General features: G+C 29.7%; 1 long non-coding RNA gene across 1 annotated transcript; it reads left to right on the top strand.

Annotated features, from left to right (window-relative positions):
• Positions 1 to 2,870: 2,870 nt before the first annotated feature.
• On the top strand, positions 2,871 to 22,190 carry LOC124357548. Its single transcript, XR_006921954.1, has 3 exons — positions 2,871 to 2,993; positions 18,986 to 19,049; positions 21,649 to 22,190. It is a non-coding gene; the product is annotated as an uncharacterized LOC124357548 (long non-coding RNA).
• Positions 22,191 to 22,672: the final 482 nt, after the last annotated feature.

The raw sequence follows: 22,672 nt of genomic DNA, 5'->3' as shown, positions 1-22,672 counted from the left end.
CTTGTTATTAGATTTTTGACAAATTTCATACTTTTTCTCAAAAACTGTTCACTGTACAACCTCTAGAGTGGTTTTATTTGATTTTTCAGGTGGTTTTCCTTATTAATTAATCCACCTTATTTGAGTTCAAAAGTAAGAATAAAACATTTCAGAATCACTTAATTTCACCAGGTGAACTGAAAACAGAGCATAATCTTTCTAATATTATATATTTAATATTTAGTTTTAAAGTTAAAATAAAATAAAACATATATTAAAACAAATTTTGTTTTTCTATTTGTGTTTTATACCAAAATAGTTTTGAATATATTTTAGGGAACAAGAATGACAGTATTTAATCTTATTTTCAGCATTCTTTAAACAATCCTACTCAGTAATACTATCGTTCTATTTAACGTTTTAAATGTTGAGAGCTTTGAAGATTTCTTGAGATAATTCTGAATGATCAAGAATCAAGAATCTTTATTGTCTACCCACAATAACTGCATTGACAATGTCATCAGATGGTTTATACATATACACAGTATAACACCAAAATTTAGGAATAAAATAATACATACTACATTCTGATGGTAAATAGTACAAGTCGCAAAGCATAAAAACTAAAAGAATAAAGTATCTACGTTACAAGAAAGCATTTCGTCTATTGTATAAAAAAGCTTATATGATTGAATACATGTAATAATGTATTATAATACCTGTAGGTGTAAATGTACTCTATTTGTTGGATACAAATACCACAATAACACTAAATACCCGTAATTTCAGCTTGTAAAGAACTGTTTATACTTTTTCAGTATTATGGGAAGTGGTCCTATAGAGAAATACATTCAACAATTTCAAAACCCGAAATCTATTATACCACCATCAATAATTTATTTCTGGTATTTGAACGTGTCAGATATTAAAATACAAACTAAGCCATAATAATGAATTTAGTACACAAGAAATAATTAAAAATAAATGGTCAGTTTAGTCATTTTATTCTTGTAAAGTTTAATAATGGTGATAATGATCAAACCATAATAAGAGCACTTTTATAACTGATAATAATGTAAGGAGGATGTAGGGTGTACACATTTTTCTATAACCTAGTTAGGTTATATGAAAATCATCCGTTTATAATTTACATTTCTGCCTCTTATGTTGAATACAGTATTGAATAAAAACATTTTAATATTACACCTAAGTGTATTTACTAAGATATCTCAGTTAAAATAAATTATTTTGAAAGGGAAAATGTAAAGACTTATTGGTTTTCAAATCACATTCCCTGGGGCTTCATTTATTTCCAGTTGACTGTGTTCTCCGATAAAGTTTAACATTTTGTTTCAACTTTGAACTTTAAAACTCACATTCGGCAACCACGTTGTGTTTTTCCAAACAGGATATTGAATTCTTGTTGTTAATCATTGCAACGTTTTATTTTTCAGAATTAACTTTAAAGAATATGAATATGTACTTTTTTATAACTAACGTCAATTGTTACGTCATGACGATTGGATGATGCTAATTTACACTGACAGATACGTGTGTTTGTTTGGATGAAAAATGTAAAAAAATAAAAAAAGGAATGATGACAAAACAAAGGAATAAAAAAGGAAAGGACAATGGACAAACCCGAATGATAAGTTTCACATAGAAAATATATTGTTTACTTAAAACGCCTAAGAATATGCTACTTACTTACTTATATACCTTGCTATATATTACATTGACTTATTCAGATATGTTCCTTAACTTTACGTTATCATCCAGTTCTTCAAATGTTTTGGAATTGCCTAGTGTTTGACTTTGAAACAACTTATTTTCAATAACGATTTGTGTATTTTATTTGTTCAGAAGAATATAAATATTTTCTATTCACCATTATTGTTATACTAATAGTACGCAAAGTTAAATTACTGAATGTAATATAAATTGTTAAAGCTTGCATGGTAATCGAAGAAAGAATAAAGATCAGAAAAGTATTTTGCTAGAATAAAACAACATTTCATAGTAACTGAAGGACACATTGAAATTAATACTTTTAATATGCACCTTACAGCCTATTCTTTTTACTATCTTATACGATATTACTTTTAACAATGAGCTGATACATATTAATGATTGTTTTAAAATTTGATGTTGGAAATGAGAGACGTGTTAATTATAATTACAGTATAATAATAATTACTACACTACTACACTAATTACCTGTGTACGATAGAAGTTATCGACTCCTCGCATGATCATACTTCTTTAGATCAATGGTATTGAAGAAGGAATTTCTTAGTTTAATGTTCTATACTATGAAGCGAGAGCTCTAAAAATTCTGACTAACAAAAATCATTATCTGGCACAATTAAAACAGAGGGGGAATTATCTTTGTATTGCAATTGAAAGAAACTAGCTATTTGTGTATTTAATATTTCTCGTTTTTTGAAACAGTGAGGTTCTCTATATTGGGTTTGGTACCCTATATTAGCCGTTGATCAGACATAAACAGGCAACAGAAATTGCCCTCGTTCAATTTCAGAAGCGAAATACTTCAGCATATACCAATTGTGTAAAATATAACATTATATACTTGATATGGTTCTCATACATTTCTGTGGGACAACATTATCTGTTGCATGAGAAATTAGTCTACCTATTTACCTAAATCACGTTTCACTTAATATGACTTCATTAAAATCTGGATACCTTGCACTAAAAGTTGAATATGCTTTTAATTCAATCGTAATATGTTTCCACATATTCTTGCCAACTACACCGATCAGGAAGCTAATCTCCACCGATAAGAGATTGTTTGGAAGCTATTTTTGATATGGTGAAATCTTCTCAATGATAGATTATTTTCAGTAATTGGATCTGATCACAATCTGTGCAGTTCCGATATAGTGCCATTTGCGACTCAAGTGTTTCTGTGATATGCACCAGAGATAGGGTCCCTGTGCTACCAGCAAGTAACCCTTTTGGGAATTAGCAAGTAACAGCTAATCAATGAGAAGGTAGTATTATCACTGGTGATGTAATCCATGTCATAGTAATATAGATTATTCATGTGATTATAGATTGGTATATTGCTCCAATCTAGGTCAATACCCAATACACCGGTAATATGAGGCCCGTAACTGCATCGTCTTCAAAATTGATATTTTCGTATCCATTTATGTATAATAAGACTTTTGCAAACATACGAGTTTATGTGATCATTGGAAGAAATTAACTCCTATGTGTTTAACAAAATATTGACAAAGTTATTGTGGTAAATTGTACTGTCATTGGGAATAGTGATTTATTATTACGAAACAATGCTATATAAAAAAACAACTTCAATATTTGTACCAAAATCAAAGAACTAAAGTGTAACAAAGTATGTTTAATTTGATAAAACAAAAATTAATGAAATCCAAAGCTATTTAGAGAATTAAAAATGTTTTATATAAATAAAATATACGTGATAAAACAACACTATTTAAACATCGCTATATTTCTGAAATATTAAGTACAGGAGTATAATATATTACAATTTGATATTGGCGTTCTGAAGGAGAAACATTCGATTAACTTTGTAATATTACCTACGTGGAAGACTTGAATCTTGGAATAATCGTAGTAAAAATAAACAAACAAAAAATCTATTGGACATGTATGGCGTAAAATTTCCGTCATGTATCGATACTTTATGTCTGACATATTGTAATCTGACGCGATGATCCCAAATCACTGTCAAGCATTATATCTGATTCGAGCAATTTAACAGAAACCAATAGACGTCGAATGTAGGCAATTTCACTGACATTTTAATCTTATATTTGTAAGAAAGTAGTTTAAATTCTCAGAGAATCTAGGAACGTCATAAACGGGTAGAATTCTAGTTGTCATCAATTAAAACTGTAAAATCCAAACATTATGTAAAAGCAATCTGACCAAAAAAAAATAAACATTGACATACTGCGATGTTATTTGCCACGTGTTCAAATATTTCTGTTTTATTTGCCTTTACTTTTTATAATGTAGCCTACTAACAGCTTTAACATAGGGATTAGTATTTACATTAGATTATTTTCTTTGCGCGTATCATTTATTATAAATGTTAGATTTTGATAATACCTTTGCCAATTAAAAACTTATTACATGAAGTGTAGGAAAGTTTAAAATATATACAGTCCACAATCGGCCAATCGGCAGTTCGAATGATAACTAAAAATTTTTTGTATGTTGAATCGAATTCATAACCACCCAAATAAATAGGGAAGACGTTAGGAGTGTGTCTGTCTTGCCTTTTCTGCTATCTCATTTAATTTATTAGCCATGCTCCTAAAGTAATTCATTATTCATTTTTGTTTATTTTGTCCAGGCCATAAGACAAAACTATTTTTTATAAAGATTGTTCATTTATAACCCATACAAGCATAAACTATATTAGTAACACTTTATTTATTACACAATTTGTTGTGACATTATGTTCTCAATATTTCTATTTCATAGAACAATCTAGCGATTTTTTTGGATATATAAATAAATCCCAAAAGAATTCTGTTCCACACAAATACACGAAACGGCTGTCTATGTTATTTTACCGGGCTTTATGGATAGTTATCCGCAGTAATTCCAGTGGTCCATTCCGTTTGCCGCAATTTATCCTGTTAATTGAACCTGATAATCCTGCACTGAATCGGCAATATGTGATCTTCACAAAGAATCCTCTTAGAAGTTGGCGAAAATAGAATCAAGTTGTTTGCAATTGGAAATCGGATTCTGAGCGTTTAGTTGTCCAAAATTTGAATTGGTTTCAATTTTTGTGTACATTAATTTTAAAACTCCAGAGATATATAATAGTCTTTTTCTGTATTTTGAACAGTGGAATAGATAATCTACAACATGTATAAAGCATGTTACCTATATTCGTTTGTATTACCTTTCTTTCGTGATTCCAAAGAAATGATGAAAATAGTATGTCTTAGTTTACAACAGGATCCCGAGAAACTTAAAATAACCTAATAAATAAGAGACTTTACTTCCCTCTATCTTTTTACCTCAAAATTAGTAGAGTTCTTTTTGTAACCAAAATGGCTAATTTTTACCTGGTATTTAGTGTCTAGGACCTTTAGGTCGAGAGTTATTACACATATAGGCAAATAGGCAGACGGACAGATGGGTGGACTGTATTGTGATATATGACCGCAATATCTTAAAGATCATTATGTATCTAAATTATATTAAATTAAAATTATATTAAATTAAAATTATATATATATATATATATATATATATATATATATATATATATATTTAAATGTATACGCTTTAAATTATGTAATATAATTCAAATTTCTAAAACATTAATTTTAATAGTTATCATATAGTTACGCAAAATTGTATACACACTTTTGGATCGTCTGGGCTTTAACCTTTTGATAATATCACTTTATTAATGGAACTAGAGTTGCTGTTGAATTTTGTATTTTTAAGCCAAACCGTATTAATACTTTAGTTGTTAAAAAGTACCTACTTCCGCCAGATTTTAGAATCTAGTGAAAGGATTATTAATTGTAACCATGTCAGAGAGTAAGGTAACGTTCTAAGTCTAAAAACCTCGGTCCCAAAATGGTCTAGTTCCAGTTGGAGCCAATCACAGACATGTTAAGCCACGTGATTTATAACAGGTGAGCAAATGCACGCTATTAGCAGTTCATCATAATAATGGCTGGTACCAATTGCCACAGTAAGACGTTCTGGTTGGCATTACACGGTTTCTTTGTTATCATCACAGATTGAATAGATTAGCTGCATAATCGGAGGGAAAATTATCTTTATGTAATTAAAATTATGTATTATGTGTTCGTCTTTACTTGATGTTCTTTTAGTTACAATTTTTCTTGTAGTTCTTTATTTCCTTTATGGGCTGAGTATAATTTTTCATTTTTGTTAAATATTTCACCACATTTTTGACCCCAAAAAGCAGTTTGCCTAGTATGTGTGATACAGCAGTGTCAGGTTAGGTAATCTCTAATTAAAATGCATTGCAATGAAATATTCATTTAAACACACCTAAATAATCATGATTGTGAGTAAATATTTTAATAGTGATTTGAACTCACATTTTCCGTAAAATACCAGTATTCAATTATAGTATTACGTTATTTAATAGGGAAGTTTTGAATTTTTAAACATTTAAAGTTAAAATTTTATGTAAAGTTTGTTATTGACGATGGAATTTTTGAAAGGATAATATGATATCGTACAGTGTCAGAACTTAAATCTGCTTAGAGTCCAGGCGGTGGATATGTTTGAACCCTTTCCCTTCTTTACTTCTTTCTGTTCTTTATTTTTGTATGTATTAATACCTCCTCTACCTGACGAAGAGGATACCTCCAATCCTCGAAACGTTGTATTATACCTTTTATAACCTATAAAGATGGTAAATATCCGAAATCCTGTTATCCTTTTAAACCTTTAAAAGTAAATATGATGCTAACTATATATTTATTTCATCTAAAAGTACTTGGTGAAGTGACTCGCGAAATTATACATTCCTGGCATCGGTTTGATTCAACATTCTACTTCTTGTTTCGAACTAGCCGGTATAAACTAAGTTAAACAAAGTTTTATAATTATAGTTACCATATGTTTCGATCTCCTTCCACACATCCTGCAGCTAAATATATCATGGAATCAATGTAAGATTCTTGATCTGAGTCTCGAAATATAATATATTCTACGAACTATTGAGGAAAGGCTGCATTTAACTTTGGGAAACGTAAGAAGCTTAACCTAAGGCATTTTTATTCTCGGCTCGTTACTTGAACATCATCACAGGTCATTATTGCACACAGAACAGTCTAAATGAAATTTATCCAGGTCAAGCTAAACTTCAATATTAAGAAACTTTCTAATTAAATAATAACTGTGCAAAATATCTTAGTTAATTAGTAGGGAATTTACGGTAATCAAAGAATAATGTTTCGAAATTTTCAAAAGACATTTTATTGCATTATGAATCTACATTAGCTTTTTACAGATTTAAAAAATACTAGTTGTTTTAGGTTTCATTACCATGACATAAATCGCAAGGATGTAACCTTCTATATTATTATTATAAACTAATGCGAAAACTAATCATCTTAGCTTATTTTGATAATGAAATAATAATGTTTTGCGTTTTGTGTTAATTTATGGGATTAAACAGAAAGTCATAATAATAATAATAATAATAAATAGGTAATTAATCAATTACTTTCGTACTTATTAGTTTTCTTTTAATTTTAAAAACACTACCTATTATTTCACTAACACTTCATTGATGAATTTTGTTCTATTCTATCAGAAACCTGGCTGGAACCTTACCTAAGTGACAGAAATTTTGAACTTCCAGGTTTTAACCTGTACAGAAATGATCGCTTGCACAAAGGTAGTGGCGGGGTAACTGTGTACGTCAGGTAACACTTCCTTCTCTCTGTCCTCCAAAGATCATTTGATACATCCAGAGATGGACGGCTAGAATATATGTTTATGGACGTCTGTGTTAATGGAACACGCATTTTAATTGCTAATTGTTACAGAGCTCCTCACCTAGGCTACATAGTTGAGTTCGAACATGATCTTTCAGTTTATTTGGCTTAATACAGTCATGTTATTGTGATGGGATATCTTAATACTGATTTACTTGGACCATTTACTTATGACTAAACTATTTTTAACTAATTTTTTACTCGTGTAACATGACCATACTTCCTCTGTAAGCCACTCACCACACTGAGACTGCTGACACCTGGCTTCAAGCAGCTGCCTTCCTACGACAGCAACTTATGACAAGAACTCTAATATGAGCAGTACCAATGCGCTACACGGGGGCTAAGACCCATAGTACTTTTCATCTTGCAATCATTTAAATCCAATTAAAAGTGCTTCCAAGAGAAATCACTATCCTGCTCAAATACCTGTATGTATACAAATATATTGCATCGCTATCAAAAGTAATACCTTGTGTATAAAGAATTAGCGTGAATCGAAGTCATTTGGATAGATTTTTTTAGTATGTCCTGTGATATGGTGAAAAAGTAACTAAATAAATGTGAAGGAAGTGACATATAATGGGTTTCACCTTGGGATATTAAAAAATAATAAATCCAAATCCACAAAGAACAACATCTCCATAAACAGTGTCAAATTTAAGTGCATAGTGGTAAGGCGGGTGACTTTTTTCCGGATCAGACTTAGGTGTATGTAATTTTTGATCCTGATCATAGCGCACAATTTCTGTATGACTATGCTTAACATTGTGATTAGCCATCACCAACTATGTGGTTAAGCTATACTTGAGGATGAAGAAACTTCCTCGTGTTGAGAAAACTATGAAAAATATTATTTCCACGTTTGTATGGTCCTTAAATTGGCAGTTATATTTCATTACAGGTAAATTTCACACGCGTTTTTGACTGATTTTTAGTTTGCTCAATGTTATGGTAAGTAATTTTTTGTTGTTGAAATTAATATTTGAAGTATATCCGATCAATTAACCATCACTAATACAAGTTCAAAGTACGAAATATAGAATTTATCTAAAGATATTTCCGTTTAACTTCCGCACACGGTGATTGTATTAGTAATGCATTTGTAACCAATTAGTACTCATCAGTAGACACAAGAAGCAGCACGGAACGGTAATATTGACCTCTCCCAGAGACACAAAACCACAGACCGTCTCTGACGTCACTACTGAGGGATTGGTTCTGTCTGTGACAAAGGCTAAGCCTGATAATGTTGATTCTGTCTGCTAAAGGCAAGAAATCAGTGATGTTGATTCAGCACTGGCTAAGTGCCTGTAAGTAGTTTAGTTAGCCTCAATAGTGTTGGCCAAGAACTGGTATATTTGTAAAATATAATAATTATAAAATTGCAAGCAAAATGGTATGCAATTTAAAACAATTATTGTTGTCAATTGCACACCAGTTTGCTTGCAATTTTCTCGGTATCACATGTTGTAATTTTAATACCTAGTGATTTTATAATTTTAATAATAATTATACTATTCTCATTGAATATATTAGATGAAATTACACTAGTATTATACTAATAATGTATATCCTGCACTAAAGTACATAAAAGTACCTGCAACGGTATTGGAGTGAATACATTTGTTAATGGTGGAACGATCACAAAAAGTTAACAGTTCTATAACACTACTTAAAAGTGACTGATTTAATGACACTATGGCCCTAACCTAATGAACCTAAACTTAAAAAAATCCTTGATCAGACTTACTCATTTGTGTATATCGTAGTTAAAATGAGTTGTATTAGATGTGTTATTTTTTATTTACTAAAAATAACTAAAATATTTATATTATGTATAGTTAATTTTATTTTCACGTGAAATTTAAAAGTCAATACAGAAAACTACACAGAAGGGAAATAAGTGTTCATCGGTCTGAAAATTCTAAACTCAAGGGACAGTAGGACTCATTCCAAACCTCACGAATAAATTTTTTGCTTTGTATTTCAAAATATGAGGTGTAACTTATCGCTTAGTTTTGTTACTTATAATATTTCCTATTAATATAGTGGATATAATCCTATCAACGCCTAAAAAGACAAAAGAAAGTTCTTCGTTTTATATCACATTTTATTTTAAATGTAAATGATTATAGTTGGGATTATCGAACATTTGATAGCTTTGGCATATATTTTCAGGCATTATTTTTTTGTATTTTGATGATCTCAACCAATGCACAATAAATGTTCAAACTGCATCCATCACATTTCGTTGCCCGGTTAATGATATCAAGCTTACTGCAATGATGATCATTCTCGAATAAAACTTCATATGGCACTGTGAAGTTTTATTATTATTATTAATATCATAGAGATGGAAAAACTGTTTAATTTTAAAACAAACAACATATAAAAATTACTCTTTGCTCACACTGGTTTAACGTGGAAGTGTTACTTGCATGAAAAGTAAAAGTTCAATAATTAAGTTATTCGTTACTTGATTTCAAATCATTTTAAATTGGTCATTTTATTTTTGAAAACTATTTTACATACAGTAATTCTCTTTTAAAACTGGTAGTTTTATATATATATATATACTGTATATATATATATATATATATATATATATATATATATATATATATATATATATATAAGCTCCATTTTAAATTTTCCCCCAAACTCTTTCTATTAATTGTACTTTTTAACATCTGGCTGAGAGTAAGCCACTGAGATTGACCATTGATTATATTAAATTTTTTCAAATTTATTTCGCATAAAAACAATGTTCTAATTTTTTTCGGGTTTTCTTGTACCCAATATAAGGTTATAATATTATGCTTGAGTATCCGTATTTTAAACCTTTAATTAATTATTCTTTATTTCTTATTTGATAGTTAATTATTGTTAGTTATTATTAATTAACAAATTATGAGTTTTTTAAACTTTTAATATTACAAAGGAAATAAATGAAAATATTACAGGTAATTGACATTTAAATACGGCTGTCTCTACGTGTAGCACACATGAGTAATTCTATAAACAAGTGCAAATAATAGTTCTTACAATTTTCCAACTTTAAAATGACACAATAGCATTACAGGTCGGGACGTAAATAATACCACTTCCATTAAAGGCAATTTCCGAATTTGCCAAAACGGATCTGTCGGCGGTAACCGTGGAAATGTGCGGAATGTCTCTAACCAGCTCGTGACATTCCATCTCCGGTTTAATCACCGACACGATAATCCACCTAATAATTGTGTTTATTTGCAAATTTGTATATTTAAAACATAAAATAACCATGTTTGATAGTTGTTTTTAACGATGGAAGGATTGTGAAGGACACCGGAATTTTCCGGACATTTGCCATCGTTCAGTGATACAAAAAAATCTGTAACACAATGACACATTATAAACATATGTGTTACTAATTTTTTGTATTGTATTTAAAACTTTTTCTTTTAAAAATAACAAAGATACTTTTATGATATATTTTAAGTAACTGGCCTTGCTATCATAAACCTTTGAGCCAAATTTGGTATTTGGTACTATATCATTTAAATACGCGTAGTTTTTAACTTTGTATTTACAAAAACTGCGTCAATATGAGATCTAATTTGTTTGGATTTTTATACCTTAATTAAATGGGTAAAGATTGTGGAAAGGTACAGTGTTGGCTGTGAATATACCCAGGTAGTTCCGAACCATGTCCTGGAGGGGTTGGTTCCTGAGGGATTCATTCATCGCATCCACTCTGATCAGGATAAAGCACAGTGTTCTTCTGTTTGCAGCTGCAATAGACTAGAAACTGATATTTCTTGGAATTTTATCGTATTAGGTTAAGACTTTTATGGGTTCTCCTTTAATAATTTTAAAACAGCCCACCTTTTATATTACATTTTTAATTAAACTAAAAGCATACCAACATAAACAAGTTGTGCGTTGATTCTATTATAAATAAATTCAAGAGTTATTTCCTTACTCCTATCTTCAGCATGTATTTAGTGTATAATTCAATTGTATTCGTCTATTATTAGAACAAATCCTGTACTAAAGTGAATTATTACAATTTCATCACTGGTGAGATTATAATAGTTATAGAAAATATCCAATTTTTACAATTAATGTATGTATACAGCAATAGCCTAAATTAACTGCAATAAATATTAATTTAGAAAAATTACTTGCTACGCCGAGACTAGAACACGAATCTCTTACTTGCTGGGCAAATACAACACCATGGAGTCCTTACGTTTTGCGAGTAAATTATTTTGCTATTGGCTGTAGCACATGTTCAATAAACAAATAAACATGTGATCATAAGACCAAATAACTACCAAACGACTATTTATATTATAAAAAGTATATGTACTTATAGTCTAGATTAATGTAAATACATATTAATTCATATAAAGAACATACTCCACTAAGATTACATATGTGTATTTATCAATTCATATTTAAATACATTAACCTATAAACATCTATTACATTACACACCATAATACACTTTGTTTTATTTCTCGCACTAACAGTGCTACTAGTTTTTCCATATATTTTAAGAAATACTTTGTAACACAAGTGAGCGAGTTAATATTCTATGGTATTATTATATTTTAAGACATCAATAACGTAATTACTTATATATATGTTCTTTTCTCACGTCATTCTTAGACTTTTCATATATCATATGTAGAAATTAATATATTTCACATTAGATATACAGATAAGTAATTTATTTATTATTGTAGTTTGTTTTTAGTTATATTCATACAAAATCATATTGTACTGTACACTTCCCAAATATTACTTCGTGTTGTGAATTAAAATGCATATTTCTGTATAAAAATAGCTTCCATGGATTCTTTTATAAAGAATTAAAATAAAATGAAATTATTTTACGAATTTTTTTTAATTTGAACGAACCTAATAAGGATAAGAATATATATATATATATATATATATATCTTTTGATATGGTTTGTGTCTTTAATAGATAAAAGTGTTGTCTTTAACTTTTCGTCATGTTTTTTTTTAGCTTTTCTAAACATATATTCGACTAAATTGGTTTTATATCCATTAAAACAGAAAAACGTTTTATGTACTGGAGCTATTTTTTTTAAATCTTACTTGTAATAGAGGAGTGTTTAATAATCTATACATCAATGAATGGAAAACTGCTCGTTTTTGTGTTGGTGGATGATTTGATTCATTTGTTACAAAACGATCAGTATGGGTTGGTTTAGGATACATGTCAAATTCCAGTCGCTTTGAAATTGTGTTTTTGATTACTAATATATCTAAAAATGGAAGTGATTTGTTGGATTCTATTTCATGAGTAAATTTAATGCCGGAGTAAAATGAATTTAGCTGATTTATAAAGTTATCAAGGTTTTCATTTTTGTTGAACACAGCAAATATATCGTTAACATATCGAATCCAAATTGTAGGAAAGTATGGTAGAGATTTTTAACTAAAATTTCGAAGTGACTCATGAAAATATTTGCAATGAAGCAAGATAGGGGATTTTCCATTGCTTTTCCATGAGTTTGAAAATAAAATAAGTTTTTGAATTGAAAAGAGTTTTGATTCATACATAGATTGATTAGAAGCATGAACTTTACAACTCCTTTGCTTGTTAAATGTATGGACTGAAGCCAATCTTGAATTAAACTAACCGTAGTGTTCATAGGTACGTTAGGGTATACAGAAGTAACATCAAAAGATACTAAGTATTCATCATCTTCAGTTTTAATATCTTGTACCAGAATTAAAAATTCATATCTGCTTTTTATTGCCAATGAAGGCAATTGTGGTAGCTCTTTAAGTCTGGTTTGCAACCATGTACCGTTAATTGGTTAATTAAATTTCATATATGTAAAATTCACAACCTAGTCAGCCAGTATAATTTAATATTATTTTTATCCAATGTTCCGGAACTAAATTATTGGGTGGAGTCACTACCTAATTGGCACGCGTATAAATATTTTCTTCTAACCCTTTGTAGCAGCCCAACTATGTGACCGAGCAGACCTCGCGCGCTTTGTCCGTAAGTAAAATTTATCTTTTCGTATTATTAAATTAGCCCTTTGATGCCAAACATATAAAAATGAATGTAACGTAAAGTAAAGATGTGAATAGTAAAGTAACTTACACTTGAAGATCTTTTATTTGCTTGATTGAAATAGATAAAAGTGGTGGCGTCGTCCTAGCACGTTGTTATAAATAGTAATTTGTATCATTAAATGACTAATACCGTCGGGAATTTGTTTTAGGCGAGTTTACGTGTCCCACGTGTCTCACGGCTCACAGGGCACATATTATTTGAGTAGATGGCTACCAGTTTCTTAACTTCTACTCATCGTCTAGTAACCACCGACTAGACATAACCCTTCTTAGACTACAGCGCCATTGTCTCGTGCCAAGACGCCGACACCCGGGTTGTGAATCTACACATTGCGAAGGGAAGTATAATCTTATGTTTTATAAAATAGAACATCGTAGGCATAATTCCATAGAACATTGGATATTTTAGGCCCACCTGGAAGATATGCATTTTTAGTTATAGTTCTAAATGGCAGCAACGTGGCATTACATACTTTTCCTTTACCATCTAAAAGTGGTGCTTGTAAGTTTTAATAATTAAACTGAACTTATAAGTAAACTTTGCAATTCGAGTATTTATTACTACGACCTCAGAAGTCACCACCCCCATGTGTTATCGTCAAACGGTACAACCATTTAGACAGTAAATACGTTGGAGAGTTTATTGATGAAACTATAGCCCCCATTTACTTTCCAGGTTTGTGAACTTTCTGTAAACAGTATAATCGAGGTAGAATAGGGTTTGATATTGTAGGCTTTCTATATAATTCACTATTGATTACTATTTTACATTGTTTCATAGACTCTAAAGTTGAATGGATAAATTTTGAAAGTGGATTTTTTGTTGAAAGCTTGAATGTTTATGACACAAAACTCATAAAGATATATTGAAAACTCAGTATTCCCACTTTTATTGTAAAAGATTTCTCATAGTGTTTAAATAAAACGTTTTCAGGGGTAATATGGTACTTTATGGATAAGGACAATGAAGGTCCTCATTTGACGTTTTTACAACTAATCTTTAAAAGGTGTTTAGGGAATTGATATAATATTTATATTTATTTTATATGTAGCTGCCCAAAATAATAATCCATATTCTATTCTACTTTCAATTAATCAGAATTATATAGTTCTTAAAATGTTTTCACCTCACAGGTCTTGTGAAGATAAAAATATCTTATTGAATTAATTGTTTATTTTGGTTTTTACATATCAATTTTTTAATTTATAACTTGGTCCAATATTTAACCTAAATATTTTATATAGATTGTTTTGCCTAATTACTAACATTGTGTATTTGAAGAAGATACTTTACATAAATACTAAACCCAATCATACATTATTGGTGTCATTTTCCAAGACGTATCTTTCTTGCATGATTTATACGAGCTATAAAGGGCAATCCTGTCGCTACTCAAGACATGAAGTTACAATGTGTACTTAGGATATCCCCTACCTAAACACTATCTTACTATGGCTATCCCTAAAGTGAAAAGGTGATTAACTCTTCAACTTTATAAACCTCACCTAAATACATCGTCTGTTTCTTAACTTTATAAATATGTAACTATTTTACGACCCTTTAAAATGTTACTGCTCTTTGACTAATTATTGTTTTGCACTTTATTTTGTTTCTACTTGAAACATCTAGTATATTTAATTATTTATGTGTTAACAATAGTTGTTATACTAAAGTAGTATTAAATTATTGTTTTGAGGTAACTCTTTAAAACTTTTAACCGCAATACACTATTTTAACTATAATTTTATTGAATAAAACAATATAATAGTGAAGATTTGCATCCATTGTTAGGATTACTAGATTATCAAAGTTTTTACGTTCTATCAACTTCCGGTCAACATCAAGAAACATCTCCTACGTCAGTTACACATATAAGCTGTCAATATCGTCCTTCTCGTATACAACCCTATATTCCTTTGTCAAGCCAACATAAAAGGTGATATGGGTAAGGTTTCCTAAACGTATATGAGAGGTTGATTAGAACTTTATCAAAAGACCAAAATGTATGTTGATATATAATATGAGCCAAGATTATAGGTTCCGTATTAAAATATTAAATTTATAAAGTTAACAGTTGGAGAAAATAGAACTGAAAAGTATTTTTTTTTGTTAAAAATTACCTGAAACACAACATCACAAAAAGGGATTTTATGAATTTCACACCTTTATTAATACGTAAGGGTGGTTGGCAACACTTTTATGCAATGATTTTATTTATATTAGGGTTATATGTCCCATGAACTTATTAAAATAAAACTTGTCACTGAATAAATTAAATATTTTGTTAAAACTAAGATTTGTGTAGTTTAAACCATGTAAATAGATGAGTACATCAAGTCGTGGGTAATTAAAATGGACTGAATTCATAATAAATGATATTGGTAGTGATGAATAAAAGCATATTTTTAAGATTAAAAATATAAAATTATCATTATTGTTGCTTTGAATATTTTCAACAACAACTATAATTTAAATGTAAATTTGTGTAACATGGTACAAAGTTTTGAAATTGTTGTTCAGTATTATTTATTAAAACATTTAACAATGAACAAAAGTTTTCCCAGAATGATGGGCCAAATACAAATATATTGTAATTTAATAATATGTCCCCGATTTTTATGCTAAGAAACTGAAATCATAAAAATTAATACTTTGTACCTAATTGAATTTAAAGTAACATATTCCAACGAATATGCCTATTAAAAATTTAAGAGTTTAAAAACTGTTGTGGTCTGTCTTTACTAACGCGTAGAATGACACTAATAACATCTAACTAAAGCAAGAATGGTTACTGCCTGCGAGAATACCCACTATCAGTCACAAATACGTAAATTTCTATTTTAGGTTTATCATGGCTCATTAATTTTCCTTGTTTGTTTTATTTCCGATCAATCTCAGAAATAGAGAAACTTATTATTCTAAAACAAAAATTAATTTTAAACAGGTTTGGGTTAGTAAAGTTAAAATAAAAAAAAAACTCATCAGTGTATTTTTTTACATTAACCTAAGTTAAAAACTCAAGCAATCTTTGAACGGCTGTCATTTTTGACTCGGTTATCCGTTTGAGATCGGGTTTGCGGCTCTGTACTCTACTAATAAAGACCTTTTATTTGATATGCATATCAACCTATGCTTACATTTAAGATTTTCTTCTGACTCCTAGCGGGCCGCCCCCCTGAGGAAGTAGCGGGTCACTGAATATTTGATAAAATAGATTTTTATGTCCAGTAACTTTGTATAAGGTTTTATAGCTCTAGTTTAAATATTTTGAAAAATATTTAACCGACCCGGGACTTTTTGGACACCGTATAAAGAAAAATAATATGGCCCGTCTTGTAGGCCTATTTAATTTAAGCGTATTTAAAAAAGGAGTCTTAAAATCAAATTATATGACAGCTTTTCTGTGAGTGCTTCAATTATTATTGTTAGAAACTATCACAATGTGCATTAGCATGTTTCTCTATAGTAATTTTATGTATGTAATGTACAAATTTAATGTTTTAAACGTTAAAGTTTATTGATCTTAGTAAAACTATCTGTTCTTTCTTATCGTATAGTGTCACGTGGAAAGTACGGTACGTCCATTTTTGAGAATTATTTTAAAATTGTTACGTTCGCTTAATCTGCCTTGAAGTTTTCTTCGGCCAAGAGTAGATAAATTATTTTTGACTGTAAAGGTAAGTATTGAAGTGTAGATACCAATGCATAGTTTGATTAAAATGTTACATTAATGCTAAATCCTACAAAAAAACATCATATATACATCCTGTATAGAGCCAAACCGAGCACGTTGTCCTTCTCACTATTTGTGTCTCACGGCTAATGTTTGTCCGTTTTTCACTAATGAAAGGTAGGCTTTTTCTAAACATTTCTCTCACATGTGGTGTATGTCAGGAGTTCATTGCAAAGTACAACATTCGCATGATAACAAACAACAATCATCGTATACTAGCATTATTAATGTAATAGACACCTACAAGATTTTAAGTATTGAACTAAGTGTGTGAAAATATCATTTAACCTCAAAAGTTATAGTTCAAATTTAAATAGATTTTGTAGGTTTAATTATAGGATTAGTTTTGTAGGCTTGGATTCTACAGGAAATAATATATTTTGATTCACATTTGACGCACATATTGTATTGTTTTGAATGTCATGTTGTAAGGTGTTAGCAATTAATTACTCTTCTCCTATCTCTTTCCAAGCTGTGATAACCCGTTCCTTGAAAATAAAGGACCGATTTCACAACCCGATTTAAAAGGAAAACCCGTTAGTACCTGCAATGATTATTTTAACGCTTTGATATAAAATCCATATGTAAACACTCATAATGTTTAACTAGAACTAAACTAAACATTCACAATTTCCTATGCACTTTACATTAATTTTTAATTTTTTTTACTTCATTAAAAGGCAGTCTTGTCGTAAATACTTGTTATTTATGAAGTACTACGTGAACTTTCCTAATATTAGTTAGTAAATTAACCACACATGTTTATGTTATAAAATAAAACATTTTACGTTCCGGTTTTGAGTAAAAATATTTATCAGTGTGATTGACAAAGCCAAATATATACTATTAAGACTCAGGAGCATTAGCCATCTGCATGTGCAATATTCTAAATATATCTGTATTTGTAGATTTTGGCATAGCCTTAGATCAGTTGCTCTTCATTCAATATTACGGAAATTATTATTTAAACAAATACATCACGCTACGTAAACAATATTCTAAGGTTATTGATGGTTTTTTAAAATAGAATTGTAAGTGTTCATGTTATATTGACTTTATTATTTATATATACTATGATTTTAGTAATTTCATGTATATAAAACAACTTAAATTTCGAAAAAAAAGTTTCTGAAATTATCAGAGCTCCTGGTGGTAAAAGTTTAAGTTTTAAAAAATAACATTAGGAACAAAAAAGTCTAATAAGTAAATGGTGAAACCAAATTCATTAGAAAAGCAGGTACGTTTCTAAGAAATATCGAAGTGGACTGCCATGTTAGAAAATGACGATTGAAGTTTGAGTTCGTGATTTATTAAGCATTTAAAAAGAAGGTAAGTTTCACAGTTCACTAACTTATTTTTTCGTTTTCTATGTTCGAAATAATTGATTAATTAATTTTTATACTTATAATATTTTATTACTTAACTGTTAATTAAAATGTTTTTTTTATAAATTGCATATACAATATATGAGCAATACAACGTGTTATGTTGTGCCACAGAAGACATGAAAGGAAAAAATTTATATCTTTATTTTTACATTGTAAACACTTCATAAGAACGATGTACGCGACAAATACATTGTAAATGAATGTAGTGCAGGTACATGAGTTAAGCCGAAAGTAACATACATTATTTCTCTTAGCTGTTTCAGAACGATTTTCTACCTCACTGGTCCGCAATAATGCTCGCTGTACTGTCAAAAACTGGTATGCTGGCAAATACGTCTTTGAACATTACGATTATTTAACGGGTTGTAGTTCTAACAAATTACAAATGTCTCTGAAACAATGCCCACGTTATCTGTCAAATTAGGGTATATATTTACATATAAGTATTTACTATTATACATTTTCTAGGTTTTCGTGTAGATTTATGTAACATCGTAACTGTGGGAGTTTGAACGAAAATTATTTAAACAACTTAATTTAATATTATTTAGTTTTCATTAAATTTTTTCAGGAAAATCACTAAATTAAGCGTGATAAAAGGCTAATGTAGACACTTTTATTTCCTATATAAAAAAACTAAATTGTACTTACTACGCATAATCGGTTTACGTTGAAATATTAGGTTTATTAAAAACGTTTAATAGATGATAAGAAAGTAAAAATAAACTCTATAGATCTTAATTACAGATGTGTAGTGGATGTAATGCCTCAGAAACGGAAACACATTTTATTCCGTTTTGATGTGCAAAGTTTAAAAACGTAAAACCCTTGCTGTATACCACAGTGAAAAATTTAGGATTCCAGTATGACTCCATGCAATTATTTATCAGTAAGGGACGAATTATTATTTATTGTGACCAATCAAACCATTAATTGCAGTTAAGGGACTCAGAATAGGTTACTGCTTAGTACAAGACATCTACTGCAAATTTTAAAATAATATTTGTCTATTTATATTCATAATAGGTTTTAATAATTTAGCTCCATTCATTAATTTTGATGGTCACAAACGAAAACAGTGTTATTGAACGGAATAAGTAAATTAATGACTAAGGCTCAAACACATTCCAAATTGGTGTAAGTTAATAAGAATAAAAGTAGAAGCAGTCAAGTAAATTTTCTAATAATGTGCTTATATCCATCAATAAAAAAACTTTATTTAGTAACAAGCAGCTGTTAGTATGAGTTGGTCAGTAATATCAACAATATTTTTTTCCAGGGAAGATTTTAAGCTCTGGGAATACACTAATGCCTTGTGAAATGATTTGTTAAATTCCTTAGAGACGAACCTTCAAAATTACCCTTGGGAAATACATGCACAGGAAAATACTCTGTAATTGACATCCGCTTGCCACCTTCTGTAACATAAAAAACGGCGAAAAACTTCCAAAACTTCTGTTTGACACTTAATTGTAAGGAGTGCAAAATCTTGGTTCTAGCTCAACGCTACAATGCATTAAATTAGCATTGACGGAGCCGTTCATTTCATTCCAAAATTATGAATGGCAAACTATATTTTTCTAAATAATTCTTTTAATAATGTATTAGTTTTAGGTCTTTAATACTAGTTTGAAGTTTTATTATATTTTGTCGTATGTTTTTTATATATTTTATACATATGTTTTTTCCGTAAACTTTAACTAACAGACGATGCTTTAACCGGTGAATAAATAGAAATTGTGGAAGACTAAAACATGTCTTTTCTATTAAAATAGGAACTGTTCATGTTCTATAAAAGTATATAAAATCTGGTTTCCAGTGTTATATAATGTCTCACACAAAGCTGAAGTCTGACGTAATGATTTGCAGCAATTATCATAGATCATAACAGTCCATTTCCAGATTATTATTAACTATATCTACTAAATACTCATAGCCCAGGTAGTATAAAATTTAAAATAAAATCACTTATGTTTACTTTAAATATGAAGTAATTGTAGTATAACGGTACATACAACAATAATTACGGTATGGTGATAAAATATATGGGGAACAATTGTTTTTCTCAAAATTACAGATGGCAATCACGTAAAAATTATTATAGAACATAAAACCTGTGAAAGAACAAATAACTGGCTCCAAATGAACAGCAATGAGGATAATAATACACAGATAGAAATAAATAAATGTTAATGGACATTTGTTAATAAAAACAATAAAAAAGAATCCTCACAGAAGTCCTTATTCAAACAAATACGTAAAAAAGGTACCTTGTTACTATGAAATCAAGATAAAGGAAATTATCAACGTTGGGGAATATTTCTGTACGTGGAACAATAGGAGGAGCAATGGACAATAACAAGTAAAAACCAGGAAAGCTTGATGAACTAGTCATTCTTAATTTAAAGTGTTGGTAGGTTGAACGGGTGTTTTAGCATTTAACTAAGCTCTCCAAAAAAATAATAGTAAGAAAAAACTGTACGGAGCATAAATAGAGTCAAAGCAATGTGGATAGTTAAAATATATTCATGGCTGTAGAAATAAAGAGAGATCCTATAAAATTATTAGTATATTAACTTTTAAAACAATCAGTGGAGTTGACTTCATTTGTTTATATCGTATACGTACTTAACAAGGATTTGGGATAATATTTGAATAAATAACAGGACGATTTAAGTTGTAAGAACCTATTTTATACTAATATAAATTATAGTAATAGCAAAGACTAACAAAATTCTGATAAAAATCATATAATGCGTACTCTACGGTTACAACAGTAATGCCTATATAACACCGTATAATCAGAAAAATTGGAAAAAAATCTTCTGTCCGAACATCTCTAAGAACCAAGGTGTTTAAATATTTTAAGAAAGTTATTTTCGATAAAAATATTAACACATATATTATTTAATTACAGAGTTTCTAATGGCTTGGCGAGGTGGACATGTTAACTACGGAGAGCCATTGTGCTGCCACCGCACCAGTAATTTACGTGACCAAGGCTCTGGCCCAACGCAGACATGATTGTGTGGCCTCGGCGTGACAAGTACATAATTGTGTGGCAGCTACACATCCGCGTGTCTGGATTAGCTCCAGTAAAGTGACAGAACCGCTCTCGCAATAAAAGTTGAATATTTTGTATACAAACAAATTATTTATTGGATAATTCTTGTAAACAATTTAAATTACTTTTTCCTTATAATAATAAATTTAATCTAGTAAAAAACTCAAGAAAGATAGGTTTTAAGATGTTCTATATTATGTCTTTAGTTATATAGGTTTAGACAGACCATCCTTGCGGTATAAGTAGTGATCATAGTAATGTCTCGCTACTGTGTGGGTATGTTGCAACTGCATACAAGTTCAAAACGATTCCCAGTAGTGTGAGGATATGAGAAGTATTGAGGATTGTTAGTAGTAGTTTACAGTAACTATTATTCTAGTTAAAATATCATCAGTGGAAGCATATAAAGGAAAGAAAACTTGATCCTACCTGATGGTTCAATTTTAATTACGAACTACAATTTTATTAATAACATTGAACATTGTTGTATCGATACTTGTTGATAAATTTGTGGATAAAAGAAAAGTTTTCCTAATATAAATTTCTAAAACGTCATTGTAAAGTAGAATCGTAGGAATACACACACAAACACACACACACACACACACACACACACACACACACACACACACACACACACACACACACACACACACACACACACACACACACACACACACACACACACACACGTATATATATATATATATATATATAAATGGTACAATACAAACCTATTGTTTGGGCAAACTGTTGCAATTCCAAGTTTGTCTGTGTTAGGAGCGGTTTTTTGTCTGTATATCTTCTATGAAAAGACAGATATTTGGTTGCATTTTCATTACAAGATCAGCCATCTTTTCGTAAAAGCACGAAAACA

Source organism: Homalodisca vitripennis, chromosome 3, assembly GCF_021130785.1.
Source record: "Homalodisca vitripennis isolate AUS2020 chromosome 3, UT_GWSS_2.1, whole genome shotgun sequence".
NCBI classification, from domain to species: Eukaryota; Metazoa; Arthropoda; class Insecta; order Hemiptera; family Cicadellidae; genus Homalodisca; species Homalodisca vitripennis.
Note: the sequence above shows the minus strand (reverse complement) of the source record. Positions and strands in the feature narration are given on the sequence as shown.